This window comes from Chenopodium album, chromosome 25 (assembly GCF_948465745.1).
Source record: "Chenopodium album chromosome 25, dcCheAlbu1.1, whole genome shotgun sequence".
Classification (NCBI taxonomy): domain Eukaryota; kingdom Viridiplantae; phylum Streptophyta; class Magnoliopsida; order Caryophyllales; family Amaranthaceae; genus Chenopodium; species Chenopodium album.
In genome coordinates, this window is record NC_137858.1 from 26,335,723 (window position 1) to 26,351,020 (window position 15,298).

Below are 15,298 nucleotides of genomic sequence, written 5' to 3' on the forward strand. Positions count from 1 at the left end.
TCTCACTTCCCTCACGTTGGTGGGGGGAGGGAGTTTCTCAATGACCTCTACCTTGGCTCTATCTACCTCAATGCCGGCATGGGAAATTTTGTGCCCAAGAATAATCCCACTTTCTACCATAAAATGGCACTTTTCCCGATTCAACACGAGGTTAGCCCTCTCACATCTCTCTAAGCAACGATATAAATTAGGTAGACAATCTTCATAGGTGGCTCCTCCAACGGAGAAGTCGTCCATGAAGACCTCTATCTCATCCTCAATCATATCACTAAAAATGGACATCATGTAACGTTGGAATGTTGCGGGAGCATTACAAAGCCCGAAAGGCATCTTACGATACGTATAAGTACCGTAGGGGCTGTAGGAATTTATAGGTACTACGGAGCGGAAATAACATATATGAATCATATTCAATAAAGTACCTAATCTAAGGATCGCATGCATAACACACAAGACACATAATCATACCTTTGAAGCGTGAATTCCACGAAGCTATTCGACAGGCAAATCAGGGAGAGAATAGAGCCCCAAGTGTTGCTCCTCTACTTAGTCCACGAGATTCAAACGAGCCGTCCACCAATACTAGATTGGTCGAGTGATAGAGGAAAACCGCGATCACCACCTTTTCGGACAACCGACCACCGCACGAACCACCACCACCACGAGACACCACTGTGCGCCGGGAGGAGGAGAGTGACGTGAGAGAGGGGAGTATGAGAAAGGTTGGTTTCGTGTTTGCTAATTCGGGTTTGATCTAAAATGATCAGTGAATTTCATACATGCAAACCTAGGCACCTAGTCTATTTATAATCTCATTATAATTAGACTAGGGCACGAAGTCCAATAGCCTCTTAAAGACCCATATGGCCGGCCACCTAGAGTTATGAGGCCCATGATGGGCCTCGTCCTCTAATGCTCGATTTGGCCTTTTGTGTGACCTTATAGGATCCGTCCAATTGGGCTTTGGCCTATTTTACTAGTCCAAAGATCGTAAGTACCTCTAGCTATGGAAAAACGACGACCCAAATATCCGGACTTGATTATCTCCATAATTTGATCCAATTATATATCTAGTTATTGCACACGACGAAGACATAACTCCTTCAATCTCCCACTTGTCTGAGACAAGGGTGCAATATTCAAATTCCTTAAGTCAATGTATATGTCGATTTGATAATATGATTGCATCACATGTCGAGATCATATTAATCTACAAATTATTTCTTGAAATCTGAGTTAGAATTACAAAACCAAATGATTACTAAGTAATGCATTTGAACGCGGCCACGTATTTTCTGAATTCTCCCTCTTCAAGCGGCCATGACACATTTCCTAATTTAATAGGTAGACTCTATCCAATCTTGTGGCAACAAGCCTCCCACTCAACTTCTGAAATGACCGGGAAACACCCTTTATAATCTCCAGTTACGGGCAGACGTTTGAGTGTACCACAGCCATAACATCCATTGAATGAAATCAATGTTCCACTCATGTCAAAGGAATCCACTAATATATACGGAAGCTCTATACTTGAACTTCAAAGTAGGTCAATAGTTCGATCATGCATCATTCATGCATATCCAAGTGATTGACCGAGCATCACTATGCCCCTATAACCCATGAAACTGCGCTATCCAATCAATCTTACATGCTAGTCCATTCATTGAAATCATTTATGTCCACTTTAATGATCTCGAACTAGGAACTTAAATAATATATGAATTTTGTTCACCTGTGGGGTTTCATTCAAAAGGTCATCAACCTAGTGAGCCCATCAATTCATAATTATTTTGGACATTTTATTTAATTTCAAAACCATAATTAAATAAGAGAAATAACAATTTCTATTTTAAACATAATTCTGCAAATTGATGTATTTTCTTATGTAATATGTTTTCACAAACATACACAACTTAAATGTACATAATTTGCTTCAATCCAACACTTTAATATGACTTTCATACCTTTGTCTATGGAAGGGGTTTAATGATTTCTCACTCATAATAAAATTAAACTTTGCAGAACTTGACCTCCCGCTGGTCAATGATCTCATAACTGAGGTGATATCTCATATCCTTTCGTTTGGATTTGTGATGTGGCACTGGCTCCTTTGTTCTTGGGCAAAGGTGACCGTTTAGTCACATGACATTTTAATCCGAACTTCCTCTAAAACTATCCGACTATAGCTTAATACACATATTCTGACATTGAGCATGCAATAGTGCTCTGCTTTGAAGTTTTCAAGCTCACTGTACTTCTCCATACTGACAAAATTGTGCATCTAGATCAAAATCTAGAGTCATCTTGCCTGTTTGGAAAAACTTGCATTTGTAAAACCTTTTGACAACTTGTTTATCTTTAATACCATAAACTAGAAAAATTCCTTTAGCGCTTCTCAAGTACTCAAGGATTTGTTCTTGGTAACTTTCCGTATGCTTATTCTGTATTTACTTGAAACTTGCTACACATGCACAAGTCATATGTAACAACTTGCTTTGTACATTTCATGGCACATGTAATGGCCCCTTTTGCAAAAGCATAAGGTACATTACCTTTACAACTCAACTCTACTAGCTTTTAAGGCACTGAGTTTTACTGAGTGTAAAACCATGAGACATGGGAAGAGATCTTCTCTTAGAATCTTGCATCTTGAACTTGTCAAGAACCTTATCAACATAAGTCTCTTGATTAGGTCCAGTCATTCTTCAAGATTCACTTTGTGGATTTTGATTCCCAATATGTACTCAACATCTCCTAAGTCTCCCATATATAAACAATCTTTCTAACCATTGCTTGACTTATTCAAGCATTGATATATCATTTCATATGAAATGTATGTCAACTACATACTAGACTAAGAAGACCAATTGCTCCCACTGAACTTCTTGTCTCTACAAGATTCCTTTTCATTCTTCCAAGGTTATCAAACTGTTTGATTTCCTAATGAATGTTCCAACTCCCTGATGCTTGCTTCAATCCATAAATGAATTTCTGAAGTTTGCAAAACTTTCTAGGAATTTCTGGATTTCATTGCCATCCATCAAGAACATTTCATGAAGGTGATTTTGATCTCCATAACTAGAAATAATCCGAATAGGCTTACATGACTAATAGGTTTGACCCTATTTGTAAGACTATCATGGACTAGCACATCTTTACAGACATGGAGTCCATTCTGGATTTCTTGGCTTTAAGCCACTTCATGAGTTGGCACTTGTTCAAAGCTTGCTTGTAGGTATGGATTCCAACCATTCCAATAGGAAAATTTTAGAATCCACCTTTTACTAGAATTCCAACAAACTGGTTGTTTTAATCCAAAGTAACCTACGATAGGTATGAGCGACAATAGAATTATTCTCTTCAACTCTTTGAAGCCTTTCATTCTAGTAGGACGATAGAAGTCTCGCTACTTGAATTAGCTTGCTTCGACACATGTTTTATCAAATTAGCTGATTTCATGCGCATTCGTCTCTAATGTAGTGTTATCTACATCCCTTTGTTGCTCGTCTCGAATCTCATCGAGATCTAACTTTACTCCCACTTGGCTTTGTAGGAAGACATTTCTTTCTATAAAGACACTATCGCGAACAACAAACATTTTGTTTCTACCCGATTGTAGGAATAATACCTCATTTAGGGTTTATTATGTCATCTTTGTAAACATTTTACATAGATTTCATACTCCCTCAATCCTGTTTAGAAAAGATTACTTTGGAACATTTTCAGTCTATAACTCTTATGACATCTTTTCTACTGCTTTGGTTAAGTTTCTGTTTAGTATATTCGCAATTGTTGTTGTTCTATGCATATCCTCAAAACGATATTTGTAAATCATTAAATCTTAGATCGAACCATGGCAAGCAAAGTTTGATTCCTGTTTTATACATACATTTTAATTGTAATGTTCCTGGATTGTGAACTAATTCAACAATTCCTTTAGATGATCTTTTGTTTTGAGTTAAATATTTATCACAACAATCATATTGTAGTGGTAAATTGTTTATCTCAAACTTGATTTTACATTTCAGTTTGGAATTTTGAACATTTCAATGATTCCAGCTTTTATTTCATTAAGTAATTATCGTTATATTTACTTAAATCGTTAATAAGAGCAATGAAATAGTTAAATCCTTTTGCTAAATCTCATATGTTTGTGTTCCAAAAGGTCATTTTAGCTCTTTTACCCTTTCAACTAAAAGGTAACTTGGTCATTTTACCTTGTCAAGCATGACTTCTAATTCTTAAGTGATTGATAATCATATAAGAGTAAGAGTCCATCCATAACTTTGGATGTGCAAATAGTTTATGTGACCTAACCTTACTTTGTTTATAAGTAAGTTTACTTTGAATCATCTAAATTTACTTTTGTGATCTACTTATATCAATGTCATAAATAAAATTAACTCATATCTAGCAAAAATGAAAACAATTTATTACCTTTGGTCATGGATCAACATTTGTCCAAGCCAAGTAAAACCAAATCAGTATTCAAAACAAGAAAACCGAAATATTGTCTCATCAAAAACTGGAAATAGTTCTAAATGTCATGATAAACTAATCAGAAAATAAAACTATGAAGCTATCTCTGGCCACTCAAAACTTCTAGTGCACCTTCAAGCTCCATATCCATGCTAGCTTCACTTGTTTGCAGTTCCTGCACAACATCATAATGTTAAGCTCTGCAGCTTGGTATCACATACCTTAGTGAAAGTTAAAATGTTTATAACATAATACCTGAGGTTGATGCTCCATTCTTCTTCTTAAGGAAATCAAGGTATTTCTGGCAATTGCGTTTCCAATGCCCCTTCTTCTTGCAGTAAAAGCATTCACTCTCACTTGCAGCTTTGGGTTTTGGGTTCGTCTTAGGCTTTTCAGGAGCCTTGGCAACTTGCTTGCCCTTGCTCTTGGCACTAGCCTTTTGCCCCTTCTTCTTGAACCCCTTTCCCTTTTGAATCATAAGAACTTCCTTCTTGAGTTCCTTAGGGATTTGTTTCTCAGCACTAACCAGCATTGCATGCAATTGATTCATAGTCTTTGCATTCGCAATCATGTTAAAGTTCATGATAAACTGGTTGAAACTTTCTGGAAGTGAGTGGAGAATGATGTCTGTTGCCAAATCATCACTAATTAGGTACCCCAGTTTTTCCATACTTTGAATTAGGCCGATCATTTTGAAAACATGATCATGAACTGTGGCACCCTTCTCCATCCTACAATCCAGAATCTCACGATGAAGCTCATACCTTTCAACTCTAGCTTGTTTCTTAAACAAAGCTTTGAGCTCTTCCATGATTGAGTAGGCATCCTGGTCCTCAAAACGCTTTTGAAGACTAGGTTCCATGGTAGCAATCATTAAGCAAGTGATAGGCATAGCTCTATCATGAGCTTCCTTGTGCTTCTTGAGCTCTGCCGCAGTTGGATTTTCTGGCAGAGGTCCTGGTAATGGGGTATCAATGACATCCTCCTTACCTTCAGATTTCAGAACAAGCCTTAGCATTCTTTCCCAGTTGGAAAAGTTTTCCCCTGTCAACCTATCCTTCTCAAGGAATGGTCGCAAATTGTAAACGTTGCTGTCATTGTTATTACGGCTACCCATCTATGTCAAAATAAGGCAAAGTTTAATAATTATGTTTAAATAAATTAAAGTACCACAAAAACACATTCATTTGGTAACTTTAAAACACTTTATTCAATAATTAAATGATCCCAATTGAATTTTAAGTGATTCCAAGACCCTTTATTCGTGCAATAATTAACCGGACTTTGGCCCTGCCATCAACCATTACATTTTCAAGGTGAGTAAACTCTTTAATGATTATAACTCTTGTAACTCTTGGTTGAATAATTAACCATCACATGTTTAATTATTACCCTTAGCTTCAAGGTTCTAAACTTTATCTTTAGGTAACCTTGTTGAGTATAACCAATTAAAAGTGTAGAATTTGTCCTACCCCCACTCCCCAATGAAAAATATGATGCCCAGCTTTGGCATGACCCATCATAAATGTCAAAGGTTTCATCGGGTTTTGAATTGGAAAAGCTGCCTCAATATTACTGGGATCTAGATTTATTATGTTGTGATTATTTAGTGAACTCTAGTGCATCATCAATCAACATAAATAAACCTAAACATGCATAATCAACTAATGCAATAAAATAAACATGACGTAGTATGGCCCCTTAGTCCTAAGAAAACTAGAAATGAAAAATGCTCCCACTTGAATCATCATGGATCTTCATCTACCTTGCTCCTTTGGGCCTTCACTTCATGGGCTTCTTTTGGGCTAACACCATTTAAACAACTATTCTATTTACATTAAATAAAAGTTATAAAATACTTAACGGTACGCAGACCGTATTTAGATTACAAAAATACATCACGATACGCAGTTCGTATTTAAGAATCTATGGGCCATACTAGTCTATATATAGCAACATAATATCATATATTAGAAAAGTGCCATATAATAAATCACTCAACATGCTTGTCTAAACTACAACATCGAATGTTCATAATAAAGTCAACGCATTTCCTAAAATATCTTTTATTTTAATCATAATTAGATAATATCATATATTATTCATGACGATTCATAAAATATCATATATTTAATTTAGTCATGAGATAGAATCAAATCATATTTTAATCTAGAAAGATAAATCATATTTAATCTTCCATGATTATCCTAACTAATTTAGGAGATTCTATCCTAATTACTAGCCAATCAAATAATTTTAAAATCAATTACATCCTAATCTAATTATGGGATAATCACATTATTTAAATCAATTATTATCCTTTTGGAATACGCTCAGAATATCCTAATCAATCTTATCCATAATTAGCCACTTTAATTTAGGATAATTACCAATTTAACAACTTAAATATGGATAATATCAAATATAACAACTTTTGAATATTTGATTTTATCCTAAAAATAAAAGATTTTATCCAAATAAAACCAACTTTATCTTTTAAAATAAAATATCATATTTTGAAAATATTTTAACTTATCCAAAATAAAACCGATTTTATCCCAAAATAATTCGTAATTATCCTGAAATAATTTTTCAAAAACAAATTTTTTTTTTTTTTTTGAAAATACCGCAACCACCAACGCCGGCCATCGTGGTTGGCTAGCCGAAGCTAGCCACGGTGGCTGGCTGCCGTGACAGCAGCCACTTCCACAAGGGCAGCAGCGTGGCAGCTTCTACTGCCGGGCTGCAGGCCACCGTGCGTGGCCAGCCGAGGCTAACCACGGTGGCTGGCTGCCTTGCAGCAGCCACTGCCGCGCAAGGCAGCAACACCCCCGAGCTGGAAGCCGCGGTAGCAGCCGTGCAACGGTTGCACGCTGCTGCCCACAGCCACCATAGACCGCCGCCCTCCCTTCCCCTCCCTCTTGGACCGCCACCTGGTCGGCAGCCGCCGTGGCTGCGCCACCTAGCCGCGGTTGCCGACCTTAAATAATTTTTTTTTTGTGTTTTAATTTAATTAAAATAGCACTTATCCTAATTAAATTAAATTAGTCCATAAGATTAAAATTAAATCACATTCAACTCTAAAATTAGGGTTCATCATAAAATTAATCCCAATTTAATTCTAACTTTTAAAATTAAATATATGATCATACATAAAACATTTTTATGCATAAATCAATTCAATTAAAATTATGAAACATAAAACAATTCGAATTAAATCTAAATCAAGCACAAAAATCATATTTTAGGGCTATAAATTTCGAAATTATTCGAAAATTAAGGTTAGGGGTTCAAAAAATTCGAACATATTAGGGCTTAATTCGATCCTCTTCATGGCTATTTGAGCATAATTAAATCGCATTTAATCGATTCCAAAAGTTTAATCACATTAAATATAATAATCGAACCATAATTAAATTAATTTCTCCCTCTTAATTGATTATAAAATTAACGTGGACATCAAATAATCGTATTATTATGATCTAGCGCATTCATGCAAGAGGCTAACTGATACCACTGTAGGAATTTATAGGTACTACGCAACGGAAATAACATATATGAATCATATTCAATAAAGTACCTAATCCAAGGATCGCATGCATAACACACAAGACACATAATCATACCTTTGAAGTGTGAATTCCACGAAGCTATTCGACAGGCAAATCAGGGAGAGAATAGAGCCCCAAGTGTTGCTCCTCTACTTAGTCCACGAGATTCGAACGAGCCGTCCACCAATACTAGATTGGTCGAGTGATTGAGGAAAACCGCGATCACCACCTTTTCGGACAACCGACCACCGCACGAACCACCACCACCACGAGACACCACCGTGCGCCGGGAGGAGGAGAGTGACGTGAGATAGGGGAGTATGAGAGGGGTTGGTTTCGTGTTTTCTAATTCGGGTTTGATCTAAAATGATCAGTGAATTTCATACATGCAAACCTAGGCACCTAGTCTATTTATAATCTCATTATAATTAGACTAGGGCACGAAGCCCAATAGCCTCTTAAAGCCCCATATGGCCGGCCACCTAGAGTGATAAGGCCCATGATGGGCCTCGTCCTCTAATGCTCGATCTAGCCCCTTTGTGTGACCTTATAGGATCCGTCCAATTGGGCTTTGGCCTATTTTACTAGTCCAAAGATCGTAAGTACCTCTAGCTATGGCAAAACGACGACCCAAATGTCCGGACTTGATTATCTCCATAATTTGATCCAATTATATATCTAGTAATTGCACACGACGAAGACATAACTCCTTCAGGGCATGTGAAAAGCGTCTTCTCTTGATCCTTGGGGTCAATCGGGATTTGGAAGAATCCCAAATAACCATCAAGGAAACAATAAGAGGAATGCTTTGTAAGCCTTTCCAACATTTGATCAATGAACGGTAGTGGAAAATGTTCTTTATATGTACTTGTGTTAAGTTGGCGATAGTCAATACACATGCGCCAACCGGTGACAAGCCTAATGGGAACTAGTTGATCATGATCATTTTTCACTATCGTCATGCCCCCTTTCTTAGGCACAACCTGTATGGGAGATACCCAATCACTATGAGCAATTGGGTATATGATTCCCGCATCAAGAAGCTTAGCCACTTCCTTCCGCACAACCTCTTGCATGGAAGGGTTAAGCTTCCTTTGCCTTTGTCTAACGGGTTTGTTATCTCCCTCTAGATCAATTTTGTGCATTCATAAAGAAGGGCTTATACCTTTGATATCATCAATGGTATAACCCAAAGCTTTCTTGTGTTTTCTCAAAACATTGATCAAGAGGGAGGTTTGCTCCTCTGTTAGGTTAGAATTGACAATCACGGGAAAGATTCATCGGAACCAAGAAATGCATACCTCAAGCCCAAAGGTAGAGGTTTCAAGTCTACCTTTGGTGCTCCCTTACCGTTGGGGCTTTCTTCTCTTTCTTCAACTTGAAAGAGATCATGGATGTAAAAAGCCTCTTCCTCCATGCTTGCATCCTTGCACTTACTCTTGCTTTCCTCAAGCAAATCCTTATAAAATTATATGTCTTCCTTGTGAGTACCTATCTTGGATTAATTTAACAACACACTATCAAGAGGATCATTAGTAGCATGTAAGTGAGAGCAAGAAAATTCATTAAGCACGGTATCAAGAATATCTACTCTAAAACATTCATCACTTGAGGGGGGTTGTTGCATGACATTATTCAAATCAAATTCAATGGAATCATTGTCAATTTTCAAGGATATCTTACCCTCCTTTACATCGATGATAGCTCTTGAAGTAGCTGGAAATGGCCTACCCAAAATTATAGGAATCCTCTCATCCTCATCCATCTCTAGCACATAGAAATCCACGGGGAATGTGAACTTTCCTACCCTAAGGGGAATGTCCTCAACCTTACCCATGGGGAACTTAATGGAACAGTCCGCTAGTTGGAGAGTAATGTTAGTGGGGGAAAGGGTTCCTACACTAAGATTTTAGTAGACGGAATAGGGCATGAGACTCACACTTGCTCCTAAATTGCACAAAGCCTTATCAAATTCAATGTCATTAACAGAACAAGGGATGGAAAAACTACCCGGATCCTTCAATTTGGTAGGGAGTTTGTTGGAAAGAATTGCACTACAATTGGCGGTCAAGATCACTGTTTCACACTCCCTTCTCCCACTCAAGAGGTCTTTCAAAAACTTGGAGTAATGGGGCATTTGTTTCATGGCATCAACAAAAGGAAGGGAAACATGCAAATTCTTAATCACGTCCAAAAACTTCCCAAATTGGGCATCAAGCTTAGCTCTCACAAATCGTTGTGGAAAAGGTAGTCTCTCCTCTCTAGGTTAGAGATTTAGGGGCAAGGGGGTGGCTTCTTTCTCCTTTAGCACATCAACATCTTTCTCCTTCTCAACACTCAAAGGTTCATTGGTTCTCTCATCCCCTCTTTCTAACTCTACCTCCTCTTGGGGTTCCTCCTCAACCAAAGGGTCACTCCCTACTACCTTCCCACTTCTTGCTGTCACGGCATACAAAAGTTATGGGTTGACTCCTTAGCTTGGGATAGTAGAAGAAGAAGAAGATGAATTAGATGCAAGTTGAGCAATTTGGGTTTCAAGCATTTTCATATGAGCATTGGTTCGCTTTTTATCCTCCTCATGCATTTTCATTAGAGCATCTAGCTTAGCCATCACGGGATCATTCAGAGGGGCTTCAAGTTGAAGAGGTTGTTGAGGTGGAGGAAGTTGGGGTTGATGGAAACCCGGAAGCCTATTGGTTAGGGCATAATTAGAAACATATTGACCCCTATTGCCTCCGGTGCCTTGGTTGGGAACATTGCTTTGTTGATTGTTTCCCATGTTACCTTGATCACCAAAATTTTGATTTTGATGGTCATGGTATCGGGAATTAGGTTGTTGGTTTTGATTACCATTTCCCCTTTGGTTAGAGTAGCCTCTTCCATTGAAATTGGAAGGGCCTCCCCCACCATGGTATTGGTTATCATAACCACCACCACTTTGGTTCCAACCACGGTTTCCACCTTGATTCCAATTCCCCATTTGATTGGAGTTTGGCCTCAAGTTCCCTACATTCCCCATTCTATGAGCAAAATTCATAGCATTAACATATTCCACATTATCATCATGTTCATGGGGAGGGGGTTGAACATCACAAGCATATACACAATGAGAGGTATCATGATCATAGGTTTCACAATTAGAGCAAAACATGCATCCTTGAGGCATTTTATTATAAGAAGAGGGGGAAGAAGTGGTCATACCATTGCCTCCCTTGGTTGAAGGGGAGGTATTAACATGAGGGTTGCACTTTTCTTTCATCAATTCGTCCATTTACTTGGCCATCTTGGAGATTTGGGTAGAGAGGTAGTTGATTGCGTTGGCTTGATCCAATGCATCGACACCCTTATTAGAAGTAACTTCCCTTTCTCCTTCGTACCAATCGTCATAATTCTTTACGGCCTCCTCTATAATACACTCCACTTCCTCTCCTTTGTTCATGATCGGATCGCTGGCCGCGGCGTCTAGGCTTGTTCTCCCTTGAGGTGTGAGACCTCCATAGAAAGTGTGAATGAGTTGATACTTAGGTATCCCATGGTGTGGGAATTAACGTTGAAGCTCCTTGTATCGGTCCCATGCCTAACTTAGAGTCTACCACTCTTTTGACGAAAACCTTGGATCAAAGACCGAGCCTCGGCGGTCTTCCTATGGTTGTAAAATCTCCTCAAGAAAGCCGTAGTAACTTGATCCCATGTTGTGAGAGAGTTAGGGGGCACCTCCTTCTCTAGCCATTCTAGACCTCTCCCAATTAGAGAAAATGGAAACATTTTAAGGCGAATATATTCTTGAGTCACTCCATTGGCTTTGATTGTGTCACAATATTTCTCAAACTCTTTCAAATGTTCATGAGGCCTCTCAAACTTTCCACCCGAGAATTGTTTCCTCTCTATCAAAGCAATCAAATTGGGCTTGATTTCGAAATTGTTGGCTTGAGTGGTAGGAGTTAGGATCCCACTTTGTGCTCTAAAGGCTTTGGGAGCCCCAAGACGACTCAAAGGTGTATTCTCTCCCATTTTAGAACCTTCTTCACTTTCAGACTTAAAGGTCGAGAAAGGATTGATTTCCGGGCTTGATGGTGAATTAGGACTATCTAACTCTTCACTTGAGGGTGAAAATGGTGGAGTATCTTCCAATTCTCTTACTCCTTTCGTCGGGGTGTGAGAATTTCTACTCCTTGCTCTCGCTTCTCTTCAAAGTAGGGACAAAGATCTCTCTAGCTCCTGATCGATGGGAATCAAAGACCTTCAGCGGGTTCGTCCTTTGTTCATACAACAAAGCTAAGGAGAACGTAAGCACTGACAAGTAACAAAAAGTAGTAATACTAACAGATAAGAAGTGAGATAGACTCAAATAAAGTAATGAAATAGCAATGAAAGCCGTCTCCCCGGCAACGGCGCCAATTTGACAAGGTAATAATTGCGTCGTCAAACAACTACTCCTAAGTCAAATACAATTTATAACACTCGACTCAACCTATTACGAGTATAGGGAAAGTAGAGGGGTCGAACCACAGGGAGAAATGCATAAACACCGCATTCATTACTTAGAGTCTAAGCTATCTCGAAACAAGAAATGTGAATAACTAGGTGATCAAACTAAGAACGAAATGGATTAAAATCAATATAACTAAGCACCAAGGGAAATGGGTAGATGTAGATGCCGCTTGATCATGCAATAACACAAAAGCAAATCAATGGTAAACTAAACATGCATGAATATCGAAGTAAGGCCCAATCTAACCGCCTTCCAGGGTTAATCAGTTTCTCCTAACATAGCCTCTATGTTTCCACATTAGAACCATATATTAGAAGGTGCAATCAAAGAACTATTAATAGTAATGAATCTCAACTAAGTCAGCTTCCGTTCCTTGTTAGCAAAGATTCACCTTTAATCAACTAACAATGTGCACTTGCAAGAAGATCAAAGAATATCAAGCTTGCAAAGACTTTAATCACCATTAACATAACCCCAACATTATAAGCATGAACAATTAGCAACTACACCATCCCCACACCCTTGGCTAGGAGACTACTCACAAATCATATTGAAGACAATATCAATCATCAAATCAATAAGCCTCAATATGATCAATAAGCAAAGAAGGAAAATTAAAGCAAATAAACAAAATCAAAAATAAAGGTAAAGAGAAAGAGTAAGAGATTGCTCATTAATTGAAGATGAAGGTCTACAAAGGATTGAACAAACTCCTTCTTCAAAATCCAAGTTCATCAATGAAGAAACCACACTTTCTCTCTCTACCAATGAAGACTAATAGTGTTTCTCTCTCTAGATTAAGCTAAAAATGTTAATAAGATAGATGATAATACAAACTTGAAATAGGAGGCTATATATATGCATCATAAAAGACGGAAATAAAACACCTATGAGAGCCCTCTAGCACGCCGCCGCGCCCTCCCCAGCCTGGGTACGGGGTTGCTTAACCTAGCAACCCGCGCTCGCGGCTCTGCTCCCGTGCCAGCGGCCAAAGAAAAGAGATGTCCTCTCCTGCAGAGGAGAGGCCGCGGCAGATCATCAGGGGAAGTTAGCCTCAAAGAGCTGCGACAGCGGCTCCAGGTGCCGCGCCCGCGGACCACAGAGGAAAGCCCTCTCCCGAGGCGCGGCGCAGCATCTACTGAAAGTTTGAGCTGCTTGCATCTTTAGGAACCCGCGCCCGCGGCCTAAAGCTCCGCGCCCGCGGCTATGTTCTTTACTATAGTGCCTTCCTTGAGCACAAAATTTCCTCTCCATGGTTCGTCATGCATCAAAGGGTTCATCCAAAAGGGCCAAAAACCTATAAAACAACGGAGAGACGCTAGAAAAACCGACAAAAAGGGAAAAAGAAAGGAAACACGAGAAAAGAAAGAAAAAGGCAAAACTAAGGTAAAAACGCTTAAAGAGGCTCAAACAAGTGCAAATGAGGGGAGAATCCTTAGAGAAAAAGGATGAAAAATTGGCATAAATGCCACTCATTATTTGGTTTTGGGGAGACATTTTTAGGAATCTACACATAGGAATGTGAATTAAGTTTGTAATTTCTTATTGCCACTTTGATTATTTATCTCTAATTGCTAAACTAATGAGGGATCTAAGTTTAGAAGTTTGCGTTGTATTCCTAATTGCATGGGGTTGGTCTTACATGTAGTCTTTACTATCTCTTATCTTTATTTGCTCCTAATATGCTTGTTTACCATTGTTGAGTGGAACCTGTTTCAGGGATTTTGTGATTTCCTAAAGGGGGGTATGGATTCCCTCGGGAGACAGATCTGGAACACTACACTCGTACGGTCTGAAAACTTGCAAATAACGGATCTCCGGTTTAGCAGAGATTCGCCTCCGACGATCAAGTTAGTGATCGGAAAACGGAATATTAGAGAGAGAAAGTAGAGAGAAGTGAGAGCATATTTTTGGGAATTGTGCGTTTTCCTTTTCCGTCATGAAATGATGGGGTATTTTATAGGGAAGTGGGAGTTCATGATCCTAGGGCTTCATAACCTAGGAAGATCAGCTGCCCTATACGTGGTTGACACGTGTATTAGGGCTTCCTTCATGCTAGGCATGTTTCCTTAATGGGCTTTGAGCCCTTCATTTTCTGATATCTCTCTCTAAGCCACGTGTTATGCTTATATTGGCCTATATTAGCTGAGTAGGAGGCCACGTGTCAGCTTATAATTGGGCCATTTGTTGGCTCATATTTGTTTGTTAAAGAGGGTAAAAATACCCTTAAATAGAATCCATTCCCTAGTGCTTTCAATTACTTGATTTAGAAACAATAGCTTGTTTGTCTAATTGATGAATCCCAATCAACCAAAGTCTTCGAACTAGCGGTAATAGAGAATTTAAGTGGGGACCCGCAGAAAAAGAGGCTTTCGAAGGAATTAAGGAGCATTTGACCAAGCTCTCAACCATGATCAGCCCGAAGCTGAGTGAAAAGCTACAGCTGTACATCTCCGGATCAATCCAAACAATCGTATCCGTCCTCCTAGTGGAAAGGCAAAAGCAGCAGAGGCTAATATACTTTGTGAGCCATTTCCTGACCGAGGCCAAGCAAAGATACCCACTAGTGGAGAAATTGGCCTTTGCCGTGGTGACAACAGCAAGGAAGCTGAAACCTTACTTCGACGCGCACACAATTCAAATCCTCACAAATCACCCATTGGAAAAGGCATTGCAAAAAATGGATGCTTCTGGTAAACTCCTAAAATGGGCCATTTAGCTCTCTGAGTATGAGTTTGAGGTGAAGCCTAGGGCAGCCATCAAAGCGCAAGCCTTA